Consider the following 26,097-nt stretch of genomic DNA (forward strand, 5'->3'; position numbering starts at 1 on the left):
GAATTGGCCATATATGGTTCTGATAATGTCATCACATCCATATATGGGTGTGATAGTTTCATATATCGATATGTACTGAGAAATCGAAGGTATTTTGTCACATTAAGAACCAAGTTGTATGTGACAAATTTTTTTGAATTGCCCATATATGGTCATGATGACATCATATCACATCCATATATGGGTGTGATAGTTTCATATATGGATATGTACTGAGAAATTGAAGGTATTTTGTCACATTAAGAACCAAGTTGTATGTGACAAATTTTTGTAAATTGCCCGTATATGGTCATGATGACATCATATCACATCCATATATGGGTGTGATAGTTTCATATATGGATATGTACTGAGAAATTGAAGGTATTTTGTCACATTAAGAACCAAGTTGTATGTTACAAATTTTTGTGAATTTCCCATATTTGTCCATGATGATGTCATATCACATAGTTCCATTTATGACTATATACGAAGAGATCACAGCTATTTTGTCACATTAACTACCAAGCTTTTTGTGACAATTTTTTATGAATTGCACATATGTAGTTATGATGATGTCATATCACTTCCATATATGTGTGTGATAGTTTCATATATGGAGAAATCACTCATGCATATTTTGTCACATTAAATTTGATAGTGTAGATATAGTGCACATGTAAAAAACTAACAATATTTAGCACAGATTGTTATAGTAAAACTAACAATTTTGGTAAATTCATTGAATAGAAAATGCAGATAAAAACTAAAATTCTCAGTGATATACTGTTTTATTCTACGGTTAAAGTAAGCCCTAGGTTTAGTTAAGATACCAGTGAACAGATACTGTGTGGAAAGCTTAGTAGTTGACAATACATGGTCATGTCACAACCTCCTTAACTTCAATATTATTACTATTTAACCACCAAGAATAATTTTTCGGCACTGGTTGCCAATTCATAGTATTGTGTGTGTTTTGCACTTGCTTATTATTAGAAGGTGTTTAATTACATCAGATGTGATTAAGATAACCCAGCCATTTCATAAGGAATTTATACAGCAAATAATTGACTAACAATTAATTATTTAGGAATAATTACGGTTCTTTGGATGTTGCAGATCACAATGTATCATCATTTTTGTCTCGGTGTTTGTGTAGACGGTGACTTTTCGCTTTTAGCGTGCCAAAGAGTGTATCATAGATTTAAAAATAGTCTTGTACATTAAAAATTGTTTTATTTATGCCTATGTGTGGTAAATGGCCTCAAGAGGGCGCTTTTTTACATTCAAACTCATTTATATTTTTTCTCTTTTCTTAGGTAAAGCAAATTCAACCTATGTATTAAAGAATAGTTTGTATCCATTTTGTATAGTAATGAATTCAAATTCAGTTAATGTGTAGTGATAATGTCAAGTGTGTCAGAACATGAATGGCACTACACAATGATGTATAACATTTTAACTACATTAAAACGATTAGTTAAAGAAATGTGTTATGTTACATTCACAAGTATTATTAAAACAACCTTTAAGTTGTGTATTTTGTGATAAGTATAATATGAGTTACACCTTGATTCATAATAATTAACAATATTTTTGCTTAATGTCCTCATTGTAAAGTTCTTTCCAGATTGTCAAATTATCTTTAACAAAAAAGAAACCTGGTGTATGCCCATATATAGTCATATGCGCCTGTATGTGATGTCATCTTGACCATATTTGGGCATGTTACATTTTTTTGTCAAACGCAATTTGATGGTCTGGAAACCGAAGTCTTTAATATTAAAACGATTTTTTTTGCAAGTTTGTCCCATCCTCACCAAGAGACAATTACGAACATCATTTTTGTGTGTGTGTATCATCGCGTAACACAAAGCTATTTCACATAGTCCAGCTACATGTTTCTCAGGTGTATTCTTTGTGAAGAATGGCGTTACTTGTTAAAACACAGTATCTAATGTACAGGTGAAGCTTTCAAAAACCACATAATTTTTGGGTCGCTGGTTTAGACATTTATTTGCGTGAAAATGTACAAATAATATAAAAGAGTAGGTAAAAAACGTTGAATTTTTTATAATAAAGTTATTAATGCTCTGAGTAAGTATAAACATGTTTTCAGTTTATAGAAGTGGGTGCTACATATCGTCGTTCACATCACGAACTAACACAATCAAAGTAGATTGTGTTAGTTCGTGAAATCACAGTAGTGCGTCAAAACGAGCGCGTATTGGTTGTCAAGCAATTTTGTATTCTTTACCACACAAAAAGTCCTTAACAACAACAGCACATATTTTGACGCGCTTTCTTGATTTCACGAACTAACAAAATCTACTTTGATTGTGTTAGTTCGTGATGTGAACGACGATAAAGTCAATTGTGGGATGGGGAATTTATAATCGCATTTCAACAGCACAGACTGATAAATTCAGGCTTAGAAAACAATTGCGATCATGTTCTATGGGATTTTTACTTCAAAATCATATTCAATTTCTGAATAAAGAAAGATTGATGGTGAATGCAAGTTAGTAATGTGTAAGCTGCACATCCTTTGCGAGTATGTAATGAGAAACCCGATATTTGTGAATCAAATTGAACAAACTTTGATTCCATGTGTATTCCAATTTAAGTTCTTGTTTAGTGTTATTATTTCATTATTTCAGAGATTAAATTTTCCAAAATTGCATTCCTTTAGTTATTTCTATACAGTATTCAGACTATTATTTTTGTAAGGACGTATCTGCTAAATTATTTGATAAACAGTTAGTTACTATTGTTTATAACATTTAGTGAATGTTGTATACACTATATATATGTCTGCACGTTGTTACATGAGCCATACATGGCCGTGCAATCTCACATTATTTTTTCAGTGGAGAGATGCGAGAGATGTTATTAATTTGCGAGTAATGTGGTTATTAATTTGCGAGTTGTTTTAATTAAAAGTCTGTTTATGTTTACTAGACTAGTGAAGTATTATTATATAAACTGCTCTCGGATCAACTATTAATAGTGAAGTATGTTACTATGTTAATTATGTATTTTGTATCTTGTTTGTATAAAACACGATCATTTGTTGCAATTTTTGATAATGAATAAAAGAAGTTAACATTAATGATTAATATCACGTGTGTTTTGAAACAGTATCGTTACATTCGAAGCTCAATTTGGAAATCTTCACAATTCTACCATTTCACTTATGTAGGTACTTAATTGTTGGTAGAGACTCGAAAATTGTTAGTATCTCTGCAAGTCAATATTAGTGATGATTGGGAAATATAATTTATTTTACATGATTTATATGGGGCACATATCCAATTGTGAAAAAATTGCTCAAGGCGTTCTTCCCCTGGTCATTGGATACATTTTCAACCATACATAACGTGCAACCTTCTTAGCTATGATGGTACTGAAATGTTCTATGATGAAGATGATGATGATGATGACGACGATGACACGACGATGGGGGTGATTGTGATCTTTGTGCAGATGACTCTGCCAGTGATGATTATGCTAATAATCGAAACTGATGATTATTGTGATAATGTGAAGATGTTTGTGCAGATGACTCTGCTAATGATGGTGCTGATGATGATTGTGATGATACAGAAGACACGATGATAGTGGTGATTGTGATTATGCTTGTCTGCCATGGCCCAGTGATGACGCTGATATAATGCAAAATGATGGATCAAAGCTGTTTATGACGAAGACTCCCACGATGACGACGACGGTGGTGATTGTGATTATGTTTATGCTGATGTTGAGAAGGTTTTTGTGTCACTTGGGGATTCGACGGGGGATTTTTTTTCTTGGGTGTGTGGGGGGAGTAAAATGGATAGGCCTACGTATTATGTACAGTACCGTACTTAAATAGACACCCCTTACTTTTATGTAAATGTGTAGCTACAACACAAGGAAACAATCGAGGGAGGTGTTTATTTAAAAAAAAAACAAAAAAAAAAAACATACATTTATGTACAGTACTCAAATAAACATACCTTACTTTTAATGTAAATGTGTAACTTCAACACAAGGAAACAATAAACGCCCAGGGTGTTTATTCGAGGGAGGTGTTTATTCAAAATGAGGCTCTGGAAAAAAGAAAACATATTTAGATAACATGATCACATAATAACACATTTTGAGGGTAATTTTTGTGTTGTAATTTACAATTAAATTGAAAATTAGGAGCATTCATTTTAGTATACGGTATATACATATCCATTTTACACTAAATAAATAAATAAACACTTTCGAATAACCGTCTCCCTCGAATAAATGCCCCCTCGTAAACCCTTCTCAACTATAAACGAAAAACGAAGAAAAAGAAACCCCCATTGTTTGAAGGTCAAAATTGACAGGATTGGTTTATACGAAGTAACACATGCCGTAGGCCTCACCGATATTCACTCCAAGGATTTGGAGAGAATTCTGGTTTATTGCTCAAACTCAAATTATAAAATTCATTTTTCATTTTCAATTAATTTGAATTTAAATTTGTTCAAACACCTCTGGAACAGATAAGTAGAGTAGTAGGCCTAGAAGAACTTTAAAACAATAGAACAATTTATTCATACATATACCAGAACAATTAAAATAAAAACCACAAAAAAAAAAGGACAAATTCTCAAAATACAAAATACAAATCAATAAGATGTAAGAGCAGAACACCACTTTAACAGATACAAGCAAAACAACAAACCATGAAAATACTTAAATACACCAAACTACTACCAAACAAAGATGGATTATTTTATTTGATTCAAAATATTTTTTGCGCTCAGGTTAAAATATTATTATTATTATTATTATTATTATTATTATTATTATTATTATTATTATTATTATTATTATTATTATTATTATTATTAATTATAATAATAATTAAATAATAATAATAATAATTATTATTATTATTATTATTATTATTATTATTGTTATTCGGTTCGTAATGGCTAACGAAACGGGGAAAAAATCGTAGGCTATTAGTGCTAAAGAAAAGAAGTGCTTCTAAGACGCGCATCGAAAACGTTCTACGAATCGGATTCGGTGTCAATCTACCTTAATACTAAAATGCACATAATAATAGATATCAGTTTTATAATTTGAATTAAAATAAGTAATAGTATTCAGCAAAAGTGATCTGGCCACAGTTCTGAAGGCGGCCCTGGTGAACAGGAGCTACCTGGGAGTATGAGTCGCTCAAGTCATCGGTTCAGGTATAGGACTCGCCGTTGTATACAATATTGTAAAACGGGAGCTGCATGGGGGATGAGTCGCTCCAGTTTTGGACTCAACGGTTGTATACTTTTCGTTTGTCAGCCTTTCTACGCTGAAGATCATTATTACATATATCACCGGTTACGTTCATCGTGTAGGTTTTGTAGAATTAAACATGATGATGATGATCATTATCATCATCATCATCATCATCATCAAAATTACATAACTGTAATTATTTAATTATCCATGGAATTAAATGTTTCATCTTTCAGCTCATGACAGCAGAAGGCCTATCTTTAAATTGGACCCCATTGGAAATGAGCTGGACTCCGGCCCAATGTGCGTTCCTGATCACAATTCACTTTATATCTTGCTCGTGCGTGTTGAATTAATTCAATTCAATTCAATCAGTCAGTCAATGAATATTATATCATGAAAAAAATGTTTTTTATGAAGATATAGTTATAGTATTATGTTTACTGTATTCATCCTAATAAAATTGAGTAATCTTGAAAAAAAAACTAAGAGAACACTTTACCCATTGATTAAAATGTTAAACCAATTGAATTGGTAAAATAGATGAATGGAAAAAAGTCGATGAATGAAAAAGAAAATGTAAAATTAAAGAATCCTATTTATCTTTTTACTATATAAATATATGACTTGTTAATGTATAAACTATAAATATTTATTTCTAATTTTGTATATTTAATTTAATATTTAATTATAAATTTAAAAAATATTGAATTTAATAATTCATTTAGTTTCATAAATATATAATTTTTTCTGTTATATAAATATTTATATCTAACTTAATCATATATAACTAATTTAATATTTAAGTTTTTATTAGCATCGATATGTATAAATTATAGACTTAATATAATAATGCAGCGCTTTATTAATTTATATTTACTGTGTCTGTCGTTTTATGTGATTTTTTAGTAGGTCGGTTAATCATGTGTTCTAATGAACTAAAGTTTGTTGGTTCGAAGCGCTTATATATAGGTTTTCAATTTTTTTTTACAATTTTAAAAAATTATTTTTGTTCAATTTTATGTATCTTATTTATTTATTTATTTGTTGTTGCTACAAATAAATATTCTATTTATTTAAAAATTTCTATCTAATTAGCTCTTCTTGACGGTTTTTCCCGTATTCAAGCAAGCGTGGAGGAACGCGCGGACAATAAGCGGTCGCTCTTGCTTCTACATACAACCATAGGCGGCGCTTCGCAGGTAAACAACAACACATCATGGAAGCGTGGAAGTTACCTGAACCCTGAACATTTTTACCTGAAAAATGTAAGTAACTGTAGGCCTATATGTAAAATATTGCTTAATTAGTTAAACCAACTCTGATTTTGCCGACTATAGCGTTTATTCGTACAGAGGGTATGTGTAGAGTAAGTCTGGACTGATATAAATTTATTGTCGCTTTTTTGAGGCCTAGGCTAGCCGGCCAGGTCTTCGATCCTAAAAGGCCCTTCCAAGTCGTGATGCATGCACAATACAGTACTGTACAGTACGCTCGCTTATCGTTGAATGGTGGTTTGCCATAGGCCGGAAAAATCAGTTTTACAGAACAAAACATCATTTAGATTATTTAGAGCACATAGAGAAAGAAGGTAGTCCTAGCTAGGCTATTTGAACTTGAATTTATTCTGCACAAGATTTTGTCTTATAATAATTATTATATACTGTATGCCTAGGCCTACCTAGAGTATATTATTATAGTATATAATAAGCAATTAGTAGAGCTCCTCATAGTACACTATAGGAAAATTATTGTACGAAGGTTAGATTTAATGCTTGAAAAAATGTTTGAATGCATTAAATTTAACCTAAGTATAATAATTTTCTGTTTAGTGTACGATGCATGCTCTACTAATTGCTTTAAAAGTCAATCGCCGTCTTTTAATTTTAGTTTTTTATAACCAACTGTTGTAGCAGCTATCGGTTGCTATAGTGATATGATCAGTATACGTGTGCGTATTTACATTTAGCTGTGCGTATGCTGATTTTTGCTCCTGCAGTACGTGTTTAACACATCTAACATCAGCAGTACAATACGGATACGATGAATAGGCCTAGAACTATTGTGTTAGAAAGAACTTGTTTGTAATGCTATATTGATAGACTTTCGTCAAAGAAATAAACATTTCATCATTCGAGAGGGAATAGAGTGACTGACATCCTTTTTGGTCGGTGCATGCAGACAGGTAAAATCATGCGATGATTTCATAACTAGGTCAGGCTACGGCCTATGCCTAGTAATAGTAGAGGAGACTCGGGCGGCCTGCCAGTTCGTAGGCCTACATCTAAATGTGTTCCTTGAGTCTTTAAAATAGGTCTAGAATATTTCTATTAAACGTTCAGTTTGTTGTGTTTATGAGGGTCCATTGATTCAATGAATTCCTTAATTTGTTCATAGCTAATTAATATTGAATTTGAAGTAACTTTCTTTGGGTTCTAATTTAGCTTGTTTTACGAAAGCAATTTTCAATTACAATTCAATTTTTATCGCGGTGCACGATGTATTCGCGGGGGTGACGAAAAAATAAGGAACCACCACAGCTAAAACGGCTTCGGGGTACACTGCCTTCGTAAATTTGTATTCAAAATCAAACAAAATATAATTAAAATTTGTAACACAGTAATCAATAATTTTTTTCATTGAGTTGTATACTGTCCTCCTAGCAAAACTGCTAGTATAGGTACAGTAATTATATTTTTGTATTTGACTTGGGTTTTTATATTTTTGTATTTGAATGGAGTTTAATCTATTTTTGTATTTGACTAGGGTTTGTATATTTTGAATTGATGTTTTTCATTGGCCCTGTTTGTAAAGAGTGTCCCTAATTCAGCTTTTAGCTGCTATTAAGGAACTCTATTTTGCTTTTTCATTGGCCCTGTTTGTAAAGAGTGTCCCTAATTCAGCTTTTAGCTGCTATTAAGGAACTCTATTTTGCCGACTTTATTTTTTATAAAAATTTTGAATATTAAAGAAATAAATTAAACAAACAAACAAAGATAACGAGATATATATAACTCAAGTTATACCCAAAATACTGATTACCACCACCCTCTATTGTAATATATTTTAAAATGATAATTTGATATTTAATACTTCTAAACAAATTAGAAATGTATACAGTAATATTGAATTTCATTCATGTTACGATTTATTTTTACAAATCATGGACATAGGAGTGTGAGAGGGGATATTCTTCCTCCCCTTTCCCCCTCCCCAATGATGGCAAATTAGTTCTGGGTGTCTAGAAATCTCACATCTAGAAAACTTGCACCTCAGATCTCAAGTAATCTGCAGTGGCAGATCTAATGGGAAGGGGGGGGGGAGGGAGTGAATAGGGTGGCTTGCCACACCCCTTCGTTTACCGTGATAAAGTGATGTATCTGGGTCCCTCCCCTAGATACACCACTGCCTGAGGGTTCAGTGCTTTCCCTGCCCACATATTAATTATTAATTTAGATTCATTTATTCTGGTTTATTATCTTTTCTATAGTTGTCTACAATTTTTAATTCATCAATACAGGAAAACCTCAAATTGAAGCCCATGGCTTCTTTTTTTTTGCAAACTTTAGGAGTAAACAGTTGGGGGGTGGCTTCTTTTCAAAATGAATGCTGTAAATTTTGTGAATTTGTACTTTGAAACAATAAATAAGGCCACAACATCAATCTTTATCATTGAGTATATTTAATTGGTATTAAATCACTTAAACTACTGTAGTATAAACCAAGCTTGTTTTTATTTTGTTTTTAAAAATTCATGTACAGTATATGTTACAGTACTATACTATCTCGAAAAGAAGCTTATTATCTTGAAAAGAAGCCTATGGGCTTTTTTTTGAGATAGGATTCTTTTAGAGGCTAAATTTGCAAACGAAAGAGGGGGTGGGGGAAGATTCCATTCAAGATGGGTTTCATCTTTAGATTAAGCGCATTGGGCTTCAATTCAAAGTATTACAGTATTGAATTTGAAATGTACTCTTAGGTAAGGTGTGACTTTGTGTGGCCCAGGCTTCCTGGCTGATTAATTTGTACGTTTTTAAAATCTCTTCTTAGACTGGGTGGCTTTGGGTGACTGTCCAAGTATATACCTTCATGGTTCAAATAAGTAATGCAGACCCTCTGCCTCTGTGGTACTTAGTCTTTATATGCTTTGTTATCAAGGTATCATTTCACAGTCAGAAACTTAAAATGAGAGGATTTATTACTCTGTAAACTAAAGTATCATTTTACTACAGTTTTAGATAAAAAATTAAATATTTAATTCAGATCTGGGATTTTTGGCAAGGGCATATCTAGCAGAGGGCCCAGTCATCCCCTGTTGAAAACTTCCTATTAATATGTTTTTTGGTTATATTTACTGTACCAAGGGTTCTTTGAAAATCAGTGCTAGTCACTGAATGGATACCCCCTGGTTAAAGAAAGCTTAAATAAATATATCTGAGATTTGCCACTTCCCTAAGATCAGGGTCTAGGGAAAAGTCCTGTAAACTCTGACAATTTCTGTATTATTTTAACCCTTTGTACTTATAGCTACTGTACCTCAAAGTTTCAGTTAAAATTTACCTCTAAAATAATGGTATGATCTGTTATTTAAAGATACAATCAGTTTTCTAATTCTAGAAAACTCATTTATCTTGAGTTTTCTAGGCAACCAATTAGTTCCACATTATCAATTTTCGCACCCTTCCCCCACACAAAGCCAGACTTTGCTCCTGCAAAGATTGTATTTAAACCATCTACTGTACATCTTCAGACCATCTACATTCAGAGCTATCTAAAGTTACAGCAGGGGTGGCTCACCAGTGGGAGGAGGAGCTCATCAGTGGAGTCTGGCCCCCCCCCACCCCCGATTGGGAAGGAAACTGCAATTCGTGTGTTTAGAAAAAAAAATTACATGTATTTTCTAGATATTAGTATTTATAAAATCGTTTAAATAAAGCCTTTGAAACTCCTAAATTAATAATAATCTTGAAAAGTAGTCCATGGAGCAAATCCCATGAAAGGTACACTATTCTATAATATTTGCTTACCTCAGCACTAACCATGGTGGGGCTGAGGTAAATGTGGGCCATTTTTAGAGATATTGTGCTTGTCATTGGGGAATTTCTGGCGCAGGCATTGTTTTCAACAAGCCTACTTCGTAGGCGTACTGGAGTAGATTTTTAAACATTTTTTTTTCAACAGTATAACACTTAAAGTACTCTGATCTTAATAAAGTAGTGCTTTATAAATGTCGCATTATTATTAATATTATTTTGCTCGGAAAAATTCTAGTTGATTGGTTTTTTTATCCTGCACACTTTCCCCTTATATGCTACCATATTCCCTCATTTATTCCTCTTATTTTTTAGAGCGGCATGTTGGTATAGTAGGCAACTATGTGATGCCTTAAGAAACCTCATGTTCTGCTATGTGAGAAAGTGGATAACAACACAAGAATACCAGATGTTGGTAAGTGGAAAGATATTTCATTTTTTCTGTATAGGACCATTTAATATATTTTGTCATTTATAAATTCATAGTTTTCTAATTTTTAAATTTGTTATTAAAAATGAATGGTAAAGCAATCATAATCCATGTCCCCATTGTAAAAGATTAAAATTATCAATATAACACTTGTTATCTTTCATTATAGGGTTTTCAAATTACTTGCAGTTCAAACCAACATATTCGTATGAGTCAGCTTCATATGTTATTTTAGCACTTGTTTATTTATTTAATTTTAATATATGTTTTTGATTTATTCCTCTTATTTTTTAGAGCGGCATGTTGGTATAGTAGGCAACTGGATGTGACGCCTTAAGAAACATCATGTTCTGCTATGTGAGAAAGTGGATAACAACACAAGAATACCAGATGTTGGTAAGTGGAAAGATATTTCATTTTTTCAAATTAATAATAATATGTTAGACTTTTATATAGCGCTTAACGCCAACAAGCCCTTTAACCGCTTCGCATTATTTCCCCCGGTCATTGGATTAAACGCCTATGGAACACAAACTCCAGCTCCCTGGGGGAGTATTTTTTGGCATTTAACACTACCACCACCACCAAATTACTCCTGTGTTGTCAAGGACACAAGTTAAATGCACAGTGAGGGATTAAAACCCTGACCTCAAGGTTGCGAAACCAAACCGTCCCTACTGCGTCACTACTTAAAAATTATGATGTAGGCCTAGTATTGAGTGTTATTTTTTAGCTATGGTTAATTTGTGATTTGTATTGTAAAATTATATATTGCTGCATTTTCTTTGATATATACATGTAGTGATTTTTTATGAGCATCCACCATCATTATTAAGTTAAATAATTTAGGTTAAGAGTTGTAATACGACTGTAATATCTTTATTTTTTACTGTGCAGGATTTACTGTGATAGTGATTGTGTAATTTTCATAATTGTGGTGGCTTTAACTCCTCTATCCAAAACTAAAAAGAAAAAGAAATTATTGGTTGTCCAAACTGAGTTATATTATTATAAAAATTTCCCCTAAAGGTGGTTTTGTCTCTGGATCTTGCCCTGATAATAATAAGTAATCTTCTGCAACAGTAAAATATAATATTTTTTTCTTTGCTTCTTGTTCAATTAATATTTTCATGTAGTAATCCATTTGAGATTAAATTTTAATCCTATCCTTTTTCCATTCATGCAATATCACCTTAAGTGATACACAATTTGAATCATTAAACATTTACAATCTCATATCTGAGTTTGCAATGTCACAATGTGTAAATCACCATTCGGGAAAGTTCACTGTGAACTCACCAAGAAAGGTCTGCACATTAACAAGCATTGCCTTCGGATATATTATAGTCAGGTTTTATCAAACTCGTGTTGGTGTTGAATTTATACAAAGTTATTAAATGTAGTAATTTTTTAAATGAATGAAAACATGTTATTTAGCAATTATTTAAAATGTAGTAAAAATAATAAAAGTCCAAATATTTGTTGCTTAAATCTAATATTCTATTTTAAAATATTTTTAAATTACAGATAGCTTGCTACAGTTAATTCATCTGCATATACAACCAGACCAGCAGCCCTCATTAGCAGGCAGAAAATGATGAATATTCATTGAAATCAACTTGAAACTGCAAAACTCAAGAAAACTGCAAAACTGACACCTAATCCAGAACAACTTCTGAGAGGCATATATATCTTTCAGCGGGGCCAAGGGTGGTGGGTGGCGCGTAGGTTCCACGCGTGGCGATCGCCTATTATAGGCGATTGCTTCCGCTTGGATAATCCCAACTGTCTTAATGCGCGAAATGCTGCCGAAATTTTCCAAAAAAGTTTCGTTAACATTTATTGGATTGTATGTGTTGTTTGAAATACAGTACGCTACAAAAGAGTTGTAGTACAATGAATATGGTGTTGCAATTAGTTTTATTCAAGTCCAGAAATTTAACTAAGTCCAGAATAGGACTCAACCATTTACACTAAGTCCAGAAATTTAACTAAGTCCAGAATAGGACTCAACCATTTATATTAATTTAACTAAGTCCAGAATAGGACTCAACCATTAACACTAAGTCCATAAATTTAACTAAGTCCAGAATAGGACTAAGTCCAGAATAGGACTCAACCATTTACACTAAGTCCAGAAATTTAACTAAGTCCAGAATAGGACTCAACCATTAACGCTAAGTCCAGAAATTTAACTAAGTCCAGAATAGGACTCAACCATTTACATTAATTTAACTAAGTCCAGAATAGGACTCAACCATTAACACTAAGTCCATAAATTTAATTAAGTCCAGAATAGGACTCAACCATTTACATTAATTTAACTAAGTCCAGAATAGGACTCAACCATTTACATTAATTTAACTAAGTCCAGAATAGGACTCAACCATTTACATTAATTTAACCAAGTCCAGCATAGGACTCAACAATTTACATTAATTTAACCAAGTCCAGCATAAGACTCAACAATTTACATAATTTAACTAAGTCCCAGTATAGGACTCAACCATTTACACTATTAAAGTCCAGAATTTTAACTTAGTCCAGAATAGGACTCAACAATTTACATTAATTTAACGAAGTCCAGAATAGGACTCAACATTTACATTAATTTAACTAAGTCCCAGTATAGGACTCAACCATTTACACTATTAAAGTCCAGAATTTTAACTTAGTCCAGAATAGGACTCAACAATTTACATTAATTTAACTAAGTCCCAGTATAGGACTCAACCATTTACACTATTAAAGTCCAGAATTTTAACTTAGTCCAGAATAGGACTCAACAATTTACATTAATTTAACTAAGTCCCAGTATAGGACTCAACCATTTACACTATTAAAGTCCAGAATTTTAACTTAGTCCAGAATAGGACTCAACAATTTACATTAATTTAACTAAGTCCCAGTATAGGACTCAACCATTTACACTATTAAAGTCCAGAATTTTAACTTAGTCCAGAATAGGACTCAACAATTTACATTAATTTAACTAAGTCCCAGTATAGGACTCAACCATTTACACTATTAAAGTCCAGAATTTTAACTTAGTCCAGAATAGGACTCAACAATTTACATTAATTTAACTAAGTCCCAGTATAGGACTCAACCATTTACACTATTAAAGTCCAGAATTTTAACTTAGTCCAGAATAGGACTCAACAATTTACATTAATTTAACTAAGTCCCAGTATAGGACTCAACCATTTACACTATTAAAGTCCAGAATTTTAACTTAGTCCAGAATAGGACTCAACAATTTACATTAATTTAACTAAGTCCCAGTATAGGACTCAACCATTTACACTATTAAAGTCCAGAATTTTAACTTAGTCCAGAATAGGACTCAACAATTTACATTAATTTAACTAAGTCCCAGTATAGGACTCAACCATTTACACTATTAAAGTCCAGAATTTTAACTTAGTCCAGAATAGGACTCAACAATTTACATTAATTTAACTAAGTCCCAGTATAGGACTCAACCATTTACACTATTAAAGTCCAGAATTTTAACTTAGTCCAGAATAGGACTCAACAATTTACATTAATTTAACTAAGTCCCAGTATAGGACTCAACCATTTACACTATTAAAGTCCAGAATTTTAACTTAGTCCAGAATAGGACTCAACAATTTACATTAATTTAACTAAGTCCCAGTATAGGACTCAACCATTTACACTATTAAAGTCCAGAATTTTAACTTAGTCCAGAATAGGACTCAACAATTTACATTAATTTAACTAAGTCCCAGTATAGGACTCAACCATTTACACTATTAAAGTCCAGAATTTTAACTTAGTCCAGAATAGGACTCAACAATTTACATTAATTTAACTAAGTCCCAGTATAGGACTCAACCATTTACACTATTAAAGTCCAGAATTTTAACTTAGTCCAGAATAGGACTCAACAATTTACATTAATTTAACTAAGTCCCAGTATAGGACTCAACCATTTACACTATTAAAGTCCAGAATTTTAACTTAGTCCAGAATAGGACTCAACAATTTACATTAATTTAACTAAGTCCCAGTATAGGACTCAACCATTTACACTATTAAAGTCCAGAATTTTAACTTAGTCCAGAATAGGACTCAACAATTTACATTAATTTAACTAAGTCCCAGTATAGGACTCAACCATTTACACTATTAAAGTCCAGAATTTTAACTTAGTCCAGAATAGGACTCAACAATTTACATTAATTTAACTAAGTCCCAGTATAGGACTCAACCATTTACACTATTAAAGTCCAGAATTTTAACTTAGTCCAGAATAGGACTCAACAATTTACATTAATTTAACTAAGTCCCAGTATAGGACTCAACCATTTACACTATTAAAGTCCAGAATTTTAACTTAGTCCAGAATAGGACTCAACAATTTACATTAATTTAACTAAGTCCCAGTATAGGACTCAACCATTTACACTATTAAAGTCCAGAATTTTAACTTAGTCCAGAATAGGACTCAACAATTTACATTAATTTAACTAAGTCCCAGTATAGGACTCAACCATTTACACTATTAAAGTCCAGAATTTTAACTTAGTCCAGAATAGGACTCAACAATTTACATTAATTTAACTAAGTCCCAGTATAGGACTCAACCATTTACACTATTAAAGTCCAGAATTTTAACTTAGTCCAGAATAGGACTCAACAATTTACATTAATTTAACTAAGTCCCAGTATAGGACTCAACCATTTACACTATTAAAGTCCAGAATTTTAACTTAGTCCAGAATAGGACTCAACAATTTACATTAATTTAACTAAGTCCCAGTATAGGACTCAACCATTTACACTATTAAAGTCCAGAATTTTAACTTAGTCCAGAATAGGACTCAACAATTTACATTAATTTAACTAAGTCCCAGTATAGGACTCAACCATTTACACTATTAAAGTCCAGAATTTTAACTTAGTCCAGAATAGGACTCAACAATTTACATTAATTTAACTAAGTCGCTTCGCATTATTTCCCCTGGTCATTGGATTAAACGCCTATGGAACACAAACTCCAGCTCCCTGGGGGAGTATTTTTTGGCATTTAACACCACCACCACCACCACCACCAAATTACTCCTGTGTTGTGAGAAGCAATGCAGATAAAGTACCTTGCTCAAGGACACAAGTTAAATGCACAGTGAGGGATTAAAACCCTGACCTCAAGGTTGCGAAACCAAACTGTCCCAACTGCGCCAAACCACTACTTCCAATTATGATGTAGGCCTAGTATCGAGTGTTATTTTTTAGCTATGGGTAATTTGTGATTTGTATTGTAAAATTATATATTGCTGCATTTTCTTTGATATACATGTAGTGATTTTTCATGAGCATCCACCATCATTATTAAGTTAAATAATTTAGGTTAAGAGTTGTAATACGACTGTAATATCTTTATTTTTTACTGTGCAGGATTTACTGTGATAGTGATTGTGTAATTTTCATAATTGTGGTGGCTTTAACTCCTCTATCCAAAACTAAAAACAAAAAGAAATTATTAGTTGTCCAAACTGAGTTATATTATTATAAAAACTTCCCCTAAAGGTGGTTTTGTGTCTGGATCTTGCCCTGATAATAATAAGTAATCTTCTGCAACAGTAAAATATAATATTTTTTTCCTTTGCTTCTTGTTCAATTAATATTTTCATGTAGTAATCCATTTGAGATTCAATTTTAAGCCTATCCTTTTTCCATTCATGCAATATCACCATAAGTGATACACAATTTGAATCATTAAACTTTACAATCTCATATCTGAGTTTGCAATGTCACAATGTGTAAATCACCATTCGGGAAAGTTCACTGTGAACTCACCAAGAAAGGTCTGCACATTAACAAGCATTGCCTTGGGATATATTATAGTCAGGTTTTATCAAACTCGTGTTGGTGTTGAATTTATACAAAGTTATTAAATGTAGTATTTTTTTAAATGAATGAAAACATGTTATTTAGCAATTATTTAAAATGTAGTAAAAATAATAAAAGTCCAAATATTTGTTCCTTAAATCTAATATTCTATTTTTAAATATTTTTAAATTACAGATAGCTTGCTACAGTTAATTCATCTGCATATACAACCAGACCAGCAGCCCTCATTAGCAGGCAGAAAATGATGAATATTCATTGCAATCAACTTGAAACTGCAAAACTCAAGAAAACTGCAAAACTGACACCAAGTCCAGAACAACTTCTGAGAGGCATATATATCTTTCAGCGGGGCCAAGGGTGGTGGGTGGCGCGTAGGTTCCACGCGTGGCGATCGCCTATCATAGGCGATCGCTTCCGCTTGGATAATCCCAACTGTCTTAATGCGCGAAATGCTGCCGAAATTTTCAAAAAAAGTTTCGTTAACATTTATTGGATTGTATGTGTTGTTTGAAATACAGAACGCTACAAAAGAGTTGTAGTACAATGAATATGGTGTTGCAATTAGTTTTATTCAAGTCCAGAAATTTAACTAAGTCCAGAATAGGACTCAACCATTTACACTAAGTCCAGAATAGGACTCAACCATTTACATTAATTTAACTAAGTCCAGAATAGGACTCAACCATTTACATTAATTTAACTAAGTCCAGAATAGGACTCAACCATTTACATTAAGTCCATAAATTTAACTAAGTCCAGAATAGGACTCAACCATTATCACTAAGTCCATAAATTTAACTAAGTCCAGAATAGGACTCAACCATTTACATTAATTTAACTAAGTCCAGAATAGGACTCAACCATTTACATTAAGTCCAGAATTTTAACTAAGTCCAGAATAGGACTCAACCATTTACATTAATTTAACCAAGTCCAGCATAGGACTCAACAATTTACATTAATTTAACTAAGTCCCAGTATAGGACTCAACCATTTACACTATTAAAGTCCAGAATTTTAACTTAGTCCAGAATAAGACTCAACAATTTACATTAATTTAACTAAGTACAGAATAGGACTCAACATTTACATTAATTTAACTAAGTCCCAGGATAGGACTCAGCCATTTACACTATTAAAGTCCAGAATTTTAACTTAGTCCAGAATAGGACTCAACAATTTACATTAATTTAACTAAGTCCAGAATAGGACTCAACAATTTACATTAATTTAACTAAGTTCAGAATAAAACTCAACCATACATGTACACTAAAGTCCAGAATTGGACCAATATTTTACACTAAGTCCAGGATTTTACACTAAGTCCAAGATAGGACCAACAATTTACATTAATTTAACTAAGTCCAGAATAAAACTCAACCATACATGTACACTAAAGTTCAGAATTGGACCAATATTTTACACCAAGTCCAGGATTTTAACCAAGTCCGGAATTGGACCAACATTTTAACTACTGTAAGTCCACAATAGGATCAATAATTTACACTACAGACCAGAATTGGTCCAACAAAAACTAAAATTCAAAAACTTTTAAATTAAGTTCTGAATCGGACCAACATTCTATTTTTAACTAGATCCAGAATCAGTCAAAAACTTCAGCATTTTGAAAGGTCAACACTTACTTTACTTAATAAATCACAAACTTCACTTGGCAAACAGTACTTCAATTCATAATCATTCATTCTATGAATGCACAACAAATGTCTGTTGTGGTTTAGACTTTCCACAATTTATCTGCTTCATCTCCATACATCAGAGTTCACTAAGCTTCAAGTACCAGTATACTGTACACTACATAATTTAAACAAATTATTGTAGTCTGTTTCTCAAAGTTCATTACTTCATTTCTATACGTTAAAATTTGACTTCCACGCTTTATCTCACATTTTGATGTTGCTGAGGTTCAGTTACCAGGGTTCAAACTAATCAGTCCTGATTTCCCACAATGCATTTCTTTGCTCAACCTTCTTTACAGCTTTGGTTTGCCCCAGTTATCCAAGCTTCCAACAAATCTGACTGGACATCCAATTGTTTATCTGCTTCATGCAATAACAAACTCTTACTTAATGCTTGTCTTCGCAAATCCACAATACACATGTGCCTGTGTTTTCCTGGAAAATATAGAGAACAAGAATTTATGATAGTGCAATTACACTATTAAATAACTGCAAGTATTACAATAATTTCATCTACTTTATAAGATGACAGCAGTCATTTACAAGATACATAATACACAGACTTATTGTTGAACAAGAAAAACAACTTTTGAATATGCTAGTAGAAGGGGGAGGGGAGAGTGGGGGATTTTATAATGTAATTCACCACGTGCTGGCAGTGGATATCTAGGATGCTCGAAATGAGGGTCCTTCTTGACAGCGCATAGGGTAATTGAGGGTCATGATCAGTTTGATGGGCACTCAAAAAAATAAGGTGGTTTTAAGGATTTTTAACTACTTGACTGTGATTCGAAAATCGGGCAGGGGATTGGGAGATCGGGTAGGGGATGCATGCAATTTTTGGAGGGGCGTGCGCACCCCCTACATACGCAATCTGCGTGATGGTACAAAAATCTGCCCAAAGCAAGCCTCTAGGCTGGTGGCCAGAGGCCGCCAAGGAAGCTATGGATATTTCACGAGCTTAGGTGAATTTTATTAGTTATCAAGTTACTGTAATATTACTTCCATGATCACAATCAATTAACTAGTATTTAATTAACAGATTTAAAGAAGCAAATCAACTTATAAAATAAATTTTTTTTAAGGAATCTAAGTCTAATCTGGTCAGTAACAATATATCTGCGTCTTTCTTAATACAGATACGAAGCGCTGCAATATTATTTTTCCAAAATTTTATACCAGACTATATTTTTATATAAATGAAATACTGTTGTAGATAATAAATATAGTAAGAAATTTATTCTGTTTTTATATCTTATTAAGAATTGCTTTTAAACCTGGTACTTTAATTGTAAGTATTAACAAATAATATTCACTTTCTTAGAATTAGAAAATCATTTCCTTACCTGTTGCAAGGTGCATAGTGCTTGTTTACTCATGGCTTGAAGATCACACAACTTTTTTCATTCTGAAATATTGATTATTTAGAAATAAGTAATAATTTTACAAATTACAATAAAAAATATTCAATTTATTTACAAAAAAGTGCCATGTAAATATGGGAAATATGAGTACAGTATGTAAATTTGAATTTCCTCTACATAGGGCTAAAGACGAAGACTATATCGAACATAATGAGTTGCAGGATAATTGATAGTGGCTTTTGATAATTAAATTAACCAAGGACTGAGGAACTACCTGGAAGGCCAATGGCAGCGAAATGATTTGAGAGTAGAGGTGGGGGGGGGGGGGATTTTATAATGTAATTCACCACGTGATGGTAGTGGAGGTGTTTGTTGGGGCGCATAGGGGCTCCATAATCAGTTTGATGAGTGCTAACTCGAAAAAATTTGGAGGTGATTTTTAACTACTTGACTGTGACTTGGGAGGGGGTGTAGGAGATCAGGTAGGGGATGCACAAAATGTTTGGAGGGGCATGTGATGGTACCAAAATCATCCCAAAGCGAGCCTCTAGGCTGGTGGCCTAAAAATGTTATTTTATAGAACCATACAGGGGCGGAGTTTGGTGGGGGATGGGAGGTAAAAAAAAAAGAGAATAAAAGAAAGAAAAAGAAAAAAATTATAACCCAGAACACCTCAACTCAAATGTTATTTTTGGGTGTCTGAACACCTAGGATAGTGTTGTCTCGATCGGCCCTACTTCCCCCCCCCCCCACCTTTCGCCCAACATTTTTGAAATCTATTTTATTGAACTAAACTAACTTTTATCATGCTTGCGGTTATTTTTCCCATTTATATCAATGTTAAAACAACAATTTTTAACGATTTGATTATAATCTTTGCCTGAGAAATGCCTGAATTCATAAACTTTGAAAGGCTGATTTCTATATTAATATTGTTCTTTAATTTTTTATGCTTGTATTAAACTTCATGAGGAAATGTCGGATTTAAATGATTCTTTTAAAATCTCATTTTTAATAACTAAAAATAATTTGATTTTTGCAACCACTGACTGGTTTGGCTTTTCTTGGCCACATACTGTATGTATGCTGTATAACCTAATTTCACAACCTCACAACGTTTAAACGTTCTTACATCGTTGTGTGAACGTTATTTTGTGACATACCTAACCACAACGTTCGCAAACGTTTTGTGTTTGCTTTGCACATGGCTTAGGTAAACTCAATATTTTTTATATTCTGAAATAATAAACAGTTAAAAATAAGCAATAATGGTACAATCTTCGAAAAAAAATATATAAAAATCTTTTCAAAAAATGCAAGTAATAACAGTGATGGATCCAGGTTACAGCAAAAATAAATGATAATAAAACAAATACAGTAGATAAAATCTTTATCATTATTAAAACATATGCCTAATTAATCTATAAATCTTTTGGAAACATGATGTGATATTATGGGAATTTAAATACATTGACCAAGGTACCCAGCAACAACAATGATACAGGAAGAAAAATCCTAACATAATTTAAAGGAAAAGTAACATTTAATGATAACAAACTATACCAATTAATTTGGTATAATTTACTGGTATTCCAACAACAAACAATAAATTCAACATCAACTATAATGTACCTTATAGAAGAAACAATCCAAAGAAGCCATTATTTCCTAATTACTGAGAACGCCACTGGAGATGTCTGTTTAAAATTTATACCCACTATTGGTCATGTGACAAACCTAGCAGAATGATTCTATTAAAGTACAAAAAAATGAGGATAACTTATATATAAACTATATTATAGACTATCTTATAATATATAAACTATATTATAGACTATCTTATAATAGGACTTTATTTATACCTTGTTTTGCAAAAACGAAATCCAAATAAACTTTTGGTATATTATTAGCAATTTTTTAGCCAAAAACATTCAAACAGGAGAAAATAAAAATAAAATTTTATTTGTAAATGTAGACAGTGTAGATGGGATGGAATAAGTACATCTTATTTTTGGAGATTTCAAGGTAGCGGCGGGCAAAATAGAAATAAAGAAACACTTGAATTTTTTTTTTTTAATTTACATTTTTTTATGGTGGCGGGTGCGATAATTGGCCAGAAATAAAATTTTGTTTTTATTCGTAATCATTATTCGTAATTATTGAAGACGGGTTCACTAAACGAGGTATTAAAAAAGTCTCGCCTAAATGGTGATAATAATTATGACGATTACAATGATGACAGAAGCAACCAGTATTTTGAGTGCAAAAGTTCGGAGCAAAATGAGCTCATGACTGGTAAGGGTTAGGGTTAAGGTTAGGGTTGTGACAAAGAAAAACCAGATTTCATGTTGTAGAATATTCAAATATTTCCACCTGAGATATGCATACATGAGTTTGCGAAATGTTCTAGAACAAAGTACATTTATCATCTATATCTACAGTACAGTATAGGGGGGAGTGCATCTACAGTATCTATTACGCTTGTCCGCCGTTGATAGGCTTTGCCACTGCGCCGTCTACAAAGTCTACATAGTTCCTGGTATTTGCAAGGTTTTAAAGGTCTGATGATCCAATTTCAATTTGTGGTCCATTCATTTGTTTCAATTGCCAGTGGTGGCACTACCGGAGGGATTTTTCCTTTCCTCCCCCCCCCCCCCCCCCCCCCCCCCCCAAAAAAAAAACCCAGACTACAGAAAAAAAGAAAAACCAAAATTCATCGGGGAGAAAAAATATAAGCCTCTAAAACATTAAAATTGTCATTTTTTTCAGGGGCTATGGCGTATTAGACAAAAACTCCTGTTTCACTTTATGGACTTGATACTGCATCCAGTTGGCTAAAAACAGAGCCAAATGTGGTATAAATATTAATCAAAATCTTATTTCCCAGTAAATATCATTCATTCATAATGGTATATTTATTAATAAAATCATCTTCACAGAAAAACTGAATTGTAAAATTAATCTTTTACATAAAATCAATGTTAAAATTGGTAAAAAGATACAATAAAAAAACTGACATTGAAGAAAACAGTAGAAGCACAAATCACATCAATATAAACATCAAAACAAAGCAGGAGGAGAACAAACTAAAAGGCTGACCAGGCCGAAATGGATTTGAATGATTATAAGTGTACTGTAAATACAATTTTGTTATTTTTTATTATTGGCTTTTCCCAGCAGTACTGGGAAAAGTCATTGTTTTTGTTCTGATTTTTTTTTTCTTTTTTCTTGCATATATTTCCTATCTTTTTGCACTATTTTTTTCTTGCCGTCACTTTGGTCACTTTTTTTCTGTGCTTTGCTGAAGCATAGGCCATATATCAAGGATGTACCTCCTAATATTTAGGATCAATCTATGGCGGGGTGTGCGTGTGAGGACTATTTAAAGGGATTTAAGGTCAAACACCAGATATTTCAAAGACCAGTCAGTTGATGTGAATGAAACTTGTGGGAAAGTTCAATCAAGTTACAAGCAATAAAATTTTTATGTGTTAGTGACTTATCCATTGAAGGGTGTAAATTGAAGGGTCTTTTCAATTTTTGACGACCCAGACCTACTGTAAATATCTCTTTAAAAAAACGAATGGGTCTAAATGAAACATTCTATAATACCTGTACTTTGTAAAGGTCTTGCAAAAAAATTAATAAATTTTTTTGTGATGATCAGCAGTATGGTGTGGATCTGAGCACCATTTAAAGGAAAACATCCCAGACAAAATATTTCTAAAAGAATCAACTGATCTGAATAAAACATTCAGAAAAAGTTTAACCAAGTTACAGTAGATACTATTATGTGTAGGGGACGATCCAGGTTCGGGTGTAAATTTGAGGGTCATTTAAATTGCTTACATTTCAGTTATAGATTGGTAAAAATGACACTTTGCAGAATAGTTTTTCATGGTGAAATGAAGAAATGATCCAATTTTGGTGATGATCCGCAGTAGGGTGTGGATTATGAGGACCATTTAAAGATTTTTTGTTGACACTTGATTAAGTTGTTAAACACAATTTGCATTTTCTAAAGCGCTTAAACCAGTTTCATCTAGGTTAAACTCAAAACTACTGTGATATGCATGAGCAATTTTTGCTTTCAGTCATTGAATCGCAATAAACTGAAAATGCACTTTCCTATGCAAGGTCAGCTCATATGGCACACAATGATTCACGATGTACCTCGCTATTACCATTGCAGACACAGTTTATGTCTCACTACGCAGTGAACTTGGTTTTCGTTTTTTTTTTTCCCACTTCATTTTTTCCACTTTATTATAGAATTATATTGGTTAGTTTTTACTTTATACCTTTTAACAACTTTCAGCCACCACTCACCCTATTAAGGTTCTTATTACAAAGTGTTTATCATGCCGGCTAAAACTCAAACTTGCCTATGTTAGGGTTTAAGTACTGAATTCGAGTCAACTCAGCCCCAAGTTAATATTAAAATAATAATAATAAAAAAAGCATAACAAAAACTATTGATAATAACGATATGAACATACTGATTTATAGGCATATCAAATATACATTATTACATATATTTATATATACTAGGCATATTTAAATATACTGAAATTATTCTCCAATGAAGTTTTTCTGAAGTCCATATTGCTATATAGTATTCGTTTCCTATTATACTTATATATAAATGATGGTTTAGATTTTACCTATTATATAATGATTTATATACATATAACATATACATATGCCTATATATATATTTAAATGTATATAAATATATATAATTTACATATAAATGTATATATGTATATTTAAAATGTATTAAGTATATTATATAATGTACATATATTTAAATATACCTAAGGATAGGTCTATAAATATTGGTTTTCTCTACTGAAGTGTTTCTAAAGTCTGTATACATATGGTATTCGTTTCTCATTATCTTTTATATAGTCGTGGCAAAATGGTTAAGTTGTCACACAGGCTAGTATTGAATAAATGAGAAAATAAGGGAGCCCAAAAAATTGCCTAAAAATCTAAATTTGTTTTTCACTATAGATCAACAGTTTTAATGTCTTAATAATCATGTCCCAAAGTATTAGTTCTGGAAGTGGTCAACAAATGGTTTATTTATGTTATGTTGATAGTTCATTCCATTAAACAATATACTGTATGCACAAATAACTTTGAAAGGCAATTACTCATTGTATTGTAAAGATATAACAAAGGCAACGATATAAAACACTATAATTTTGGCTTTGCAATCAAATATCTTTTGGTAAATATTAAGTAAATATACAGAAATTGGGGCCGATTTGACCTCTTAGGGCCGAGTTGACTACTTGGGACCGAGTTGACTTGGGCCGAGTTAGTGAAAGAATAGACTATCCTATTCAATAATGTCTAAGCAATTAGTACTACCATCAACGTTTATTAATATTACTACTCATGTGATAAATTGAAATAGAAACAAAACAAAATCACAATATAAATACCACCCTAACACTACTTTCAGAAAGGATTAGCAAATAATACAACCTGAAGAGGTGATCCATGTGACCCATAAACATCTCCGTGGGTCGCGAACCATACTGAAAGAAGGTGTTGTAAAACAACGCTCGACAACCGCCTAGCCTAGCCTACTTACCATGTGCACATGGTTCGATCTAAACTATTGTCTTTAAAACCGTAACTGCTCTCTACTTACATTAAAGCCGGTGTCTTGAAATATTCCATGTTTATTATTGAACAAAATTGTAGATTCCAAAGCAACTTACCAATGTCTTCAAATGAATATAATTGTCACTTGTTTTTCTTGGAAAACAACCCACGATATAAATAAAGATCACATGTGTAAATAGTCAACATTTTACCAAAAATGCGCTCCCAGAACAGGATTGCCAGTAGGCCCTTAACCAAGTGTCTCGTCTCAGTTCTTTTGGTAGAAAACGTCCGTGCCAAAAAAAAAAAAAAAAAAAAAAAAAAAAAAAAAAAAAAACAAACAAACAAACAAACAAACAAACAAACAAACAAACAAACAAACAAACAAAACATAACAAAACAAAACAAAAAATAGAAAAACAGGAAAAAAAAAAATAAAAAAAACCCTTAAGAATTCAATGAATCCCATTTAAAGGGATCAAATGAATCAAGTCAAAAAAATTATTTATTCACTACAGTACTTCTCAATCTTTTGTTTGTTGACCCAGAGTCTCACTGCTATTCTTGTTCTTGTTCGTTACCAAAACTTTACAAACTTTAAAAGTGGCCAGCGTCGCCAGTTTTGAACAGACGTGCACGAAATTTTGTACAAATAGAGCTAGAGGAGGTGATTTCCAACAAACGTTCACCGCCCTTATTTTTAAGTTGGACCCCAGTGATCCCTACACGTCACTTACAAAACAAAACAGGCCCGGTTTCAAACTTCAAAAGCGTCCAGCTTCGCCAGATTTGAACAGACGTGATTTCCAACAAACGTTCATTTCCCTTTTTTAAGT

General features: G+C 32.4%; 2 long non-coding RNA genes across 2 annotated transcripts; one reads left to right on the forward strand and one right to left on the reverse strand.

Annotated features, from left to right (window-relative positions):
* Positions 1–6,442: 6,442 nt before the first annotated feature.
* LOC117105179 lies at positions 6,443–12,602 on the forward strand. The gene is made up of 4 exons (XR_004444868.1): positions 6,443–6,506; positions 10,587–10,686; positions 10,996–11,097; positions 12,229–12,602. It is a non-coding gene; the product is annotated as an uncharacterized LOC117105179 (long non-coding RNA).
* Positions 12,603–17,981: 5,379 nt separating this feature from the next.
* LOC117105175 lies at positions 17,982–25,445 on the reverse strand. Its single transcript, XR_004444867.1, has 3 exons — positions 25,308–25,445; positions 19,625–19,686; positions 17,982–18,713 (listed from the first exon to the last, which is right to left on the reverse strand). It is a non-coding gene; the product is annotated as an uncharacterized LOC117105175 (long non-coding RNA).
* Positions 25,446–26,097: the final 652 nt, after the last annotated feature.

The sequence above is a fragment of the Anneissia japonica genome, unplaced genomic scaffold (assembly GCF_011630105.1).
Source record: "Anneissia japonica isolate Jap-2015-1 unplaced genomic scaffold, ASM1163010v1 scaffold287852_len814684_cov197, whole genome shotgun sequence".
In the NCBI taxonomy this organism is placed as follows: domain Eukaryota; kingdom Metazoa; phylum Echinodermata; class Crinoidea; order Comatulida; family Comatulidae; genus Anneissia; species Anneissia japonica.